Here is an 11,520-nt window from a genome sequence, read left to right as displayed (position 1 = left end):
CACTCTCTCTCTCTCTCTCCCTCCCCCACTCCCGCTCAGTCTACTAAGATGGACGAGGATTGTCAAGCCAATTAGGACACCGTGACATCACTGGGTCCCTGGAGCCATGGTGAGATGCATTCCTTCCTGGCCTTGGGATTCTGTTTGACTGGTAAATGGAACATGAACATATGAATGTTCATGTTTTTTTTAAAGAAACTTTAACATTCATATGTGACAAGTATGGTTTATTAACAAAGTGAACCTTAATTTCCATTGACATCTATTCATTATAACACTGCCAAACAACACAAATAACCAAAGACATGATTTATCCACACATAAAACCCACATTCTGGATGAATAGAATAGTATGTATGAATGAATGGTAACTGATTAAGTGGGTTGTGGTCAAAGCCATTGGCTGGGCAGTGGAAGGTCATACGTCGCGACTCTGTGAGATGATTCATGGAGAGTTGACCTGGTGTAACCATGAATCCATGTTGGACACGGCCGATCGGCCAATCAGACTGAACACAATCACTTCAAAGGTTCTAGTCAGCCAGCGATCCATCAGAGTCAGGGCACAGGAGAGCCAATGAAACATCCGGACAGGTTTCTGGCTCTGAGAGATCTATCAAAAGAGAAATCTACATTTTTCAGTATTTCTCACTATGCATATCCTCTAGGTCAGGTATTCCCATGTACGCACAATGCCGTCGGGGGTACGCCAAATAAAAATGTGATTAAAAAATACATAAAAATACATTCAAACAGGCTACATTCAAATACATTTTCCAACAGGCTATACATTTGGGTGAGGGTTTTTTTCTCACCTGAGTAGCCTCGTTTCACTGCCCAAAATAAAATTAAACCATCTAGTGTTCAGCGAAATAACAACACAATTGTCAAATACAGCTAGCCTTGTCAAATAATTAACATCCAGTCACATTAACCATTACTCACTCGTGGGAATTCCACTAACGGTCCTTATGTAGCCAAACATAGCTGCTGCTCATTCCATTTCCTTGAAAAAGTATAAATGGTTAAAAAAAAAGTAAGGCCCTCGTCCATAGAGACACATACCAGCTCTACTGGTAGTACTGCTACTACCAGTAGTACTACACCTGCACCTGTCGACAACACAAGTTGTTCTGCTTCCACGAGCACATCCAATGCTAGCATCATTAATTCTACATTTGTTGTTAGCCCAGCTAGCATGGACACTGACAGTTGTGAATCTGATGCAGCCGAAGAGCTACTGCCCCCTTACCTGGGAAAGCACCGAACAACAGACAGGGATGTTGGACCATCGAAGAGGTGCAAATATGATGAGAACTATATTGATTTGGGGTTAATTTATATTGGGAGTAGTGCCTTCCTCAGCCACAGTGTGTTATATGTGCAAAATAACTATCTCACAACTCAATGAAACCTTCACTCTTGCGCAGACATTTAGAAACAAAACATGCCAATTTGAAAAATAAGCCATGGGAGTTTTTTGAGCGAAAATTAAGACGACTTTGAGTAGTAAGACATGTATAAAATCAACAGATACCATTGATAAGAATGGGCTAGAAGCGTCTTATATGGTGAGCTACCGAGTGGCTAGGAAAGGCAAGCCCCATACTATTGTGGCCTTAATTCTTCCGGCTGCCTCGGATATGGCTGGGACAATTCTGGGGGAAAAGGCCAAAAAAACTATTCAGACAATGTCTTCATCAAACAACACTGTTTCACGACGCCTCGGTGACATGGCAGGAGATTACAATTACTGCTTCGCATACAAGCCAGTGAATTCTATGCGTTACAGCTGGATGAGTCAACAGATGTGGCAGGTGTTGCACAGCTCCTGGTATATGTCTGTTACGTTTATGGGGGGAAAATTAAGGATAACATACTCTTCTGCAAACCACTGGAAACCAGGACAACAGGAGAGGATATTTTTAAAGTTCTGGACAGCTTTGTGACATCAAATGGACTTTGGTGGTCAAGATGTGTTGGTATCCGTACTGATGGTGCAAAAGCCATGACAGGGAGACATAGTGGAGTGGTAACACATGTACAAGCAGTTGCTCCTGACGCCACTTGGGTACACTGCAGCATCCACCGAGAGGCTCTTGCTGTTTTCTTTACTGACCATAATTTTCACTTGTCTGACTGCTTGCATGATAACGAGTTTCTCACACGACTGGCCATCTGGGTGATGTTTTTTCTCACCTGAATGATCTGAGTCTAGGATTACAGGGACTCTCCGCAACTATATTCAATGTGCGGGACAAAATTGAGGCTATGATTAAGAAGTTGGAGCGCTTCTCTGTCTGCATTAACAAGGACAACAGGTCTTTCCATCATTGTATGATTTTTTTTGTGTGCAAATGAACTCAAGCTCAAATGTATCACATTTGACAATGTCAAATGTGATACAGCGAAGCACCTGAGTGAGTTGGGTGCGCAATTATGCAGGTACTTTCCCGAAACGGATGACACAAACAGCTGGTTTCGTTATCCCTTTCTTTTAAAATCATTTTTTACCCCTTTTTCTCCCCAATTTCGTGGTATCCAATTGGTAGTTACAGTCTTGTCTCATCACTGCAACTCCCGTACGGACTCGGGAGAGGCGAAGGTCGAGAGCAATGATTCATCTGAAACACAACCCAACCAAGCCATACTGCTTCTTGACACAATGCCCACTTAACCTGGAAGCCAGCCACACCAATGTGTCGGAGGAAACACCGTACACCTGGTGTCCATGTCAGCGTGCACTGCGCCCGGCCCGCCACAGGAGTCGCTAGTGTGCAATGGGACAAGGACATCCCTGCCGGCCAAACCCTCCCCTAACCCGGACGACTCTGGGCCAATTGTGCGCCACCCCATGGGTTTCCCAGTCACAGCCTGCTGCGACAGAGCCTGGACTCAAACCCAGAATCTCTAGTGGCACAACTAGTACTGTGATGCAGTGCCTTAGACCACTGCGCCACTCGGGAGGCCCTCGTTATCCCTTTCATGCCTTGCCTCCAGCCCACTTACCGATATCTGAACATGAGAGCCTCATCGAAATTGCAACAAGCAGTTTTGTGAAAATGTTATTTAATCAGAAGCCACTGCCACTGCCTTGGCAAATCGCGCTGTTAAGACACTGATGCCCTTTGCAACCACGTACCTATGTGAGAGTGGATTCTCAGCCCTCACTAGCTTGAAAACTAAATACAGGCACAGACTGTGTGGGAAATGATTTAAGACTGAGTCTCTCTCCAATACAACCCAACATTGCAGTGTTATGTGCATCATTCCAAGCACACCCTTCTCATTAACCTGTGGTGAGTTATTCACAATTTTCGATGAACAAATAAAGTTTTATATGTAAGATTGCTAAATAAAGAACAAAATTGTAACGAGCCTCCTCCTTCTCTTCATCCGAAGAGGAGTAGCAAGGATTGGACCAACGTGCAGCGGGTTGTGAATACATAATGAACTTTATTAACAAGACGACACTAAACACACGAAGAACACTTGATAATATTACAAAACAACAAAACGAAGTAGACAGACCTGAACGAGAGAACTTACATAAAACATGAAGAACGCACGAACAGGAACAGACTACATATACTAACGACAACGAAACAGTCCCGTGTGGTGCGAACATACACTGACACGGAAGACAATCACCCACAAACAAACAGTGAGAACAACCTACCTTAATATGACTCTCAATCAGAGGAAACGTCAAACACCTGCCTCTAATTGAGAGCCATACCAGGCAACCCAAAACCAACATAGAAACAGAAAACATAGACTGCCCACCCAAAACTCACGCCCTGACCAATAAACACATACCAAACAACAGAAAACAGGTCAGGAACGTGACAGAACCCCCCCCTCAAGGTGCGAACTCCGGGCGCACCCCTACAACTCAAGGGGAGGGTCTGGGTGGGCATCTGTCCGCGGTGGCGGCTCCGGCGGTGGACGAGGACACCACTCCACCACTGTCTTTGTCCCCCTCCTTAGCGTCCTTTGAGTGGCGACCCTCGCCCCCGACCATGGTCCAGGAACCTTCACTAAGGCCCCTCCTACATAGAGGAGACAGCTCAGGACAGAGAGGTAGCTCAGGACAGAGAGGTAGCTCAGGACAGAGAGGTAGCTCAGGACAGAGAGGTAGCTCAGGACAGAGAGGTAGCTCCGGACAGAGAGGTAGCTCCGGACAGAGAGGTAGCTCCGGACAGAGAGGTAGCTCCGGACAGAGAGGTAGCTTAGGACAGAGGGACAACTCTGTACTAATGGCAGCTCCGGACTGAGTGGCAGCTCCGGACTGGGTGGCAGCTCCGGACTGAGTGGCAGCTCCGGACTGAGTGGCAGCTCCGGACTGAGTGGCAGCTCCGGACTGAGTGGCAGCTCATGACTGAGTGGCAGCTCATGACTGAGTGGCAGCTCATGACTGGAGGGCAGCTCATGACTGGAGGGCAGCTCATGACTGGAGGGCAGCTCATGACTGGAGGGCAGCTCATGACTGGAGGGCAGCTCATGACTGGAGGGCAGCTCATGACTGTAGGGCAGCTCATGACTGTAGGGCAGCTCATGACTGTAGGGCAGCTCATGACTGTAGGGCAGCTCATGACTGTAGGGCAGCTCATGACTGAAGGGCAGCTCATGACTGAAGGGCAGCTCATGACTGAAGGGCAGTTCTGGCTGCTTCTGACTGGCTGGCGGCTCTGGCAGCTCCTGACTGGCTGGCGGCTCTGGCGGCTCCTGACTGGCTGGCGGCTCTGGCGGCTCCTGACTGGCTGGCGGCTCTGGCGGCTCCTGACTGGCTGGCGGCTCTGGCGGCTCCTGACTGGCTGGCGGCTCTGGCGGCTCCTGACTGGCTGACGGCTCTAGCGGCTCCTGACTGACGGACGGCTCTAATGGCTCGGGACAGACGGGCGGCTCTAATGGCTCGTGGCAGACGGATGGCTCAGAAGGCGCTGGGCAGACGGATGGCTCAGAAGGCGCTGGGCAGACGGATGGCTCAGAAAGCGCTGGGCAGACGGATGGCTCAGAAAGCGCTGGGCAGACGGATGGCTCAGACGGCGCTGGGCAGACGGATGGCTCAGACGGCGCTGGGCAGACGGATGGCTCAGACGGCGCTGGGCAGACGGATGGCTCAGACGGCGCTGGGCAGACGGATGGCTCAGACGGCGCTGGGCAGACAGATGGCTCAGACGGTGCTGGGCAGACGAGCAGTGCAGGCGGCGTTGGGCAGACAGCCGTCTCTGACCCGCTGAGGCGCACAGTAGGCCTGGTGCGTGGTGCCGGAACTGGTGGTACCGGACTGGAGACACGCACCTCAAGGCTAGTGCGGGGAGCAGGAACAGGGCACACTGGACTCTCGATGCGCACTATAGGCCTGGTGCGTGGTACCGGCACTGGTGGTACCGGGCTGAGGTCACGCACCTCATGGCGAGTGCGGGGAGAAGGAACAGTGCGTACAGGGCTCTGAGGACGCACATGAGGCTTGGTGCGTGGTGCCGGAACTGGAGGCACTGGGCTGGAGACACGCACCACAGGGAGAGTGCGTGGAGGAGGAACAGTGCGTACAGGGCTCTGAGGACGCACATGAGGCTTGGTGCGTGGTGCAGGCACTGGTGGTACTGAGCTGGGGTGGGAAGGTGGCGCCGGATATACCGGACCGTGTAGGCGTACTGGCTCCCTTGAACACTGAACCTGCCCAACCTTACCTGGTTGTATGCTCCCCGTCGCCTGACCAGTGCGGGGAGGTGGAATAACCCGCACCGGGCTATGTAGGCGAACCGGGGACACCATGCGTAAGGCTGGTGCCATGTAAGCCGGCCCAAGGAGACGTACTGGTGGCCAGATATGTAGAGCCGGCTTCATGGCACTTGGCTCAATGCTCAATCTAGCCCTACCAGTGCGAGGAGGTGGAATAACCCGCACCGGGCTATGCACACGTACAGGAGACACCGTGCGCTCTACTGCGTAACACGGTGTCTGCCCGTACTCCCGCTCTCCACGGTTAGCCTGGGAAGTGGGCGCAGGTCTCCTACCTGCCCTAGACCCACTACCTCTTAGCCCCCCCCCCAAGAAATTTTTGGGTTGTACTTGCGGGCTTTTCGGGCTTCCGTGCTAGACGCGTCCCCTCATAACGCCGGTTCCTCTCTCCGGTTTCCTCCGCTCTCCGAGCTGCCTCCAGCTGTTCCCATGGGCGGCGATTCACTTCAACTTTAGCCCATGGTCCTTTTCCTTCTATGATCTCCTCCCAAGACCAGAAATCCTGCTTCGTGCGCTGTCCGTTAACCCGCTGCTTGATCTGGGTTTGGTGGGTGATTCTGTAACGAGCCTCCTCCTTCTCTTCATCCGAAGAGGAGTAGCAAGGATTGGACCAACGTGCAGCGGGTTGTGAATACATAATGAACTTTATTAACAAGACGAAACTAAACACACGAAGAACACTTGATAATATTACAAAACAACAAAACGAAGTAGACAGACCTGAACGAGAGAACTTACATAAAACATGAAGAACGCACGAACAGGAACAGACTACATATACTAACGACAACGAAACAGTCCCGTGTGGTGCGAACATACACTGACACGGAAGACAATCACCCACAAACAAACAGTGAGAACAACCTACCTTAATATGACTCTCAATCAGAGGAAACGTCAAACACCTGCCTCTAATTGAGAGCCATACCAGGCAACCCAAAACCAACATAGAAACAGAAAACATAGACTGCCCACCCAAAACTCACGCCCTGACCAATAAACACATACCAAACAACAGAAAACAGGTCAGGAACGTGACAAAAATGATATATTATTATTATTATATTATTATTTGTGCACTGGTCCTATAAGAGCTCTTTGTCACTTCCCACGAGCTGGGTTGTGACAAAAACAACATTTGAGAATACGCTGACCCTGGTGCTAGAGGGGGTACAGCTGGAGGTTGAATGTTTGAAGGGGTACGGGACTACAAAAAGTTTGGGAACCACTGCTCTAGGTCATGTATTATATTTGTTTCTGATTGTTCCAGTTGGGAAATGTCATTAACATTTTAAAAAGTATTTTTTTAGTTAATACTTGTGAATTTCTGTACTATAAAAAAAAGTGCTACCCAGTTGTCTATATAAATACATTTTAGGTAGATTTACCCAGATTTACAGGTAGAACAGGTTAATCAAATATCAAATGAGGATTCTGCTATCACCCCTTCACTCTGCCACATTAACATCACTGTCAGAAAGGAGACATTGCTCATCAAAATCAGTGAACTGCAATCATAGAAATCCCAGGATTCTATATATAATTATAAGACTACAATGCTCTGTTTACCCATCTAAAGAAACAGTGCTGTCTTCTCATACAGCCACATCTTTCCCCACACTGAAATGTACCCTTCACACATCACCGTCAATGCTTACGATAGTTTGCAAATATCAATGACAGCGTTAGATTGAGAATGACATCGTACAGTCAAAACACATAGCGGAAAAAAGTGATCTGTTTATCACCTTTCACCAGACAAAGACAATGAAGCAATGAGTTTATCCATATTTAGACACTGGCGCAAAGCAGCCGCCAATCTTGGAAATCCACCTCAGTCACTTGGCAGCGTTGCCATGGAAACCCTAGTCTCGGCACTAGCTAGCTGGATCCCATTGCTGATGATGGCACCACACGATCTGATGGGTGCATCGCTAGGCTTTCTGCTAACTGCCTGCTGCTGTATATATTCTACCATATGGCATGGCATGTCTTTGCTGCTCAATAACATACATTAGTCTGTTCAATAGAGGAGAATGAGCCAATGAAGAGGGAAACATAATTTTGTATGGTGATGTTTTCACAGTTTGAATGTTAATTAGTGTAGATCTAGCTCTAGGTTCCATGTCTGTGTCTCTGAGGACCCTTGGCCCTTTGGCCTCTTAGCAAAGGGCCCGAAAGACAGACAGACACCAGACACGCGAAGGGCCATGTTGGGGAGAGAGAGACCCTAAGCTGTCTGTCCAACCTGCACGGTGGAAAATGGAACGCGTGACTCATCAGACCAAACAGGGGATTAGCTGGTAATGATCTGGCTAATGGTTTTGAAATTGTAATTATCTGCCCTGTGCTGCTACGCTTGGATCGGATCTGGGTGGTAGAGACAGAGAGGAGAGAGAGGGGAGTGGGGGATGGGGTGGGAGAGAGAGAGAGAGAGAGAGAGAGAGAGAGAGAGAGAGAGAGAGAGAGAGAGAGAGAGAGAGAGAGAGAGAGAAGGGGCGGAACAGAAAGAAAATGTGGCACATTTGAAGCAGACAAATAAATACCTATTACAATCACTGCTACTTTGCACTTATACTCTCAGGTGTCTCTCCGTCTGTCGTCTCTAGCGGGGAGTTTTTTTGTCCAATCAAGAGCATTTGCAGTCCAAGAGCATCATGTAATTTAGGAGAGGATCATGGGTAATGATATTGCACATGCTGGGTAAAAAGTGTATTCGTGGTGCAAACATGGACATTTGTCCTAATCGGAGATTATAGTATCTGATGAAACCCTCTTAAACCACATTCTCTTTAAGCAACAATGTCTTATGCTATAGGCTTTTACCTGGGAAAATACCTAAAAACAGAACTCAACTGCTTCTTTAGGCCTACACCAAATCAAGTAATCTGCTTTAGCTAAGCCTGACTGAATATTGTCAGAATGTTCAGAACAAGATGTTCATGACAAAAAGGAAAAGGATTTCATAACAACTAGTCAACCATAGTGTCCTGTCACTGTGAGTATCTACTGCCACCTACAGAACACCTTACAGAACAGTGTACCGGTCAACCATAGTGTCCTGTCACTGTGAGTATCTACTGCCACCTACAGAACACCTTACAGAACAGTGTACCAGTCAACCATAGTGTCCTGTCACTGTGAGTATCTACTGCCACCTACAGAACACCTTACAGAACAGTGTACCGGTCAACCATAGTGTCCTGTCACTGTGAGTATCTACTGCCACCTACAGAACACCTTACAGAACAGTGTACCGGTCAACCATAGTGTCCTGTCACTGTGAGTATCTACTGCCACCTACAGAACACCTTACAGAACAGTGTACCGGTCAACCATAGTGTCCTGTCACTGTGAGTATCTACTGCCACCTACAGAACACCTGACAGAACAGTGTACCAGCAGAGAGACTCAGGATCATGGTTACACTGCCACCTACAGAACACTTTACAGAACAGTGTACCAGCAGAGAGACTCAGGCTCATGGTTGTACTGCCACCTACAGAACACCTGACAGAACAGTGTACCAGCAGAGAGACTCAGGATCATGGTTACACTGCCACCTACAGAACACCTGACAGAACAGTGTACCAGCAGAGAGACTCAGGCTCATGGTTACACTGCCACCTACAGAACACCTTACAGAACAGTGTACCAGCAGAGAGACTCAGGATCATGGTTACACTGCCACCTACAGAACACCTGACAGAACAGTGTACCAGCAGAGAGACTCAGGCTCATGGTTACACTGCCACCTACAGAACACTTTACAGAACAGTGTACCAGCAGAGAGACTCAGGCTCATGGTTACACTGCCACCTACAGAACACTTTACAGAACAGTGTACCAGCAGAGAGACTCAGGCTCATGGTTACACTGCCACCTACAGAACACCTGACAGAACAGTGTACCAGCAGAGAGACTCAGGCTCATGGTTACACTGCCACCTACAGAACACTTTACAGAACAGTGTACCAGCAGAGAGACTCAGGCTCATGGTTACACTGCCACCTACAGAACACTTTACAGAACAGTGTACCAGCAGAGAGACTCAGGCTCATGGTTACACTGCCACCTACAGAACACCTGACAGAACAGTGTACCAGCAGAGAGACTCAGGCTCATGGTTACACTGCCACCTACAGAACACTTTACAGAACAGTGTACCAGCAGAGAGACTCAGGCTCATGGTTACACTGCCACCTACAGAACACCTGACAGAACAGTGTACCAGCAGAGAGACTCAGGCTCATGGTTACACTGCCACCTACAGAACACCTTACAGAACAGTGTACCAGCAGAGAGACTCAGGCTCATGGTTACACTGCCACCTACAGAACACCTTACAGAACAGTGTACCAGCAGAGAGACTCAGGCTCATGGTTACACTGCCACCTACAGAACACCTGACAGAACAGTGTACCAGCAGAGAGACTCAGGCTCATGGTTGCACTGCCACCTACAGAACACCTTACAGAACAGTGTACCAGCAGAGAGACTCAGGCTCATGGTTGCACTGCCACCTACAGAACACCTTACAGAACAGTGTACCAGCAGAGAGACTCAGGATCATGGTTACACTGCCACCTACAGAACACCTTACAGAACAGTGTACCAGCAGAGAGACTCAGGCTCATGGTTACACTGCCACCTACAGAACACCTTACAGAACAGTGTACCAGCAGAGAGACTCAGGCTCATGGTTACACTGCCACCTACAGAACACCTTACAGAACAGTGTACCAGCAGAGAGACTCAGGCTCATGGTTACACTGCCACCTACAGAACACTTTACAGAACAGTGTACCAGCAGAGAGACTCAGGCTCATGGTTACACTGCCACCTACAGAACACTTTACAGAACAGTGTACCAGCAGAGAGACTCAGGCTCATGGTTACACTGCCACCTACAGAACACCTGACAGAACAGTGTACCAGCAGAGAGACTCAGGCTCATGGTTGTACTGCCACCTTATGGATTACTATGGCCATACTTTTAATATTAGCCAACTACCATTCCACTGATAAAAAAGTATGCACAGCGTAACTATTTGCTACACTTCTTACCCAAAATGAACAGTCTATTAACTATATACTAAAATGTATTAACTATATAAAACCTGACAAAAGGCACAGCAAGCTTGCATGTGTTTGTGTGTGTGTGTGTGTGTGAGAAGTTGGTTTCGGTTGGCTTGGCCGAGTCTGTCTGTTACCCATCCCATGTCCGTCCTTCCTGAACTCCTGCTGTGTCCAGGTGTTGCTCTCGTCAGCACAAGCTTCCCTCCATTACTGCCCAACTGGCCATTCAGCAGCTCTCTCATGCATCTACCGGATGTGTGTGTGTGTGTGTGTGTGTGTGTGTGTGTGTGTGTGTGTGTGTGTGTGTGTGTGTGTGTGTGTGTGTGTGTGTGTGTGTGTGTGTGTGTGTGTGTGTGTGTGTTTGGAGCTTTGAGCACAACACACCGTGGTCAGTAGTGAATGATTGTATCAGGCTGTTAAGTGATGGGAGCAGCTCACACATTGTTGAAGATGATCAAACACAGGCCTGTTTCCCAGATTAACTTTCTTGCTCATGGTTACCACAATACATTTTTAATCTGAGATTGATTATTATGCATGTTGTTGAATTTCTGACGTACATCAAACCTATAACCCACTGCGCTTTTATTTTGAAGTCACGTGTCAAGAAGAAACTATTCCCCTCTAGGAATCCTCTTAGTGAGATTTGACTAATCAGATTATGTAGGGACGTAGAACTATCCCTGCACTGAC

Source organism: Salvelinus namaycush, chromosome 37 (genome assembly GCF_016432855.1).
Source record: "Salvelinus namaycush isolate Seneca chromosome 37, SaNama_1.0, whole genome shotgun sequence".
Taxonomy (NCBI): Eukaryota; Metazoa; Chordata; class Actinopteri; order Salmoniformes; family Salmonidae; genus Salvelinus; species Salvelinus namaycush.
The sequence above is the reverse complement of the archived record's forward strand: the minus strand, read 5'-3'. Positions refer to the sequence as shown.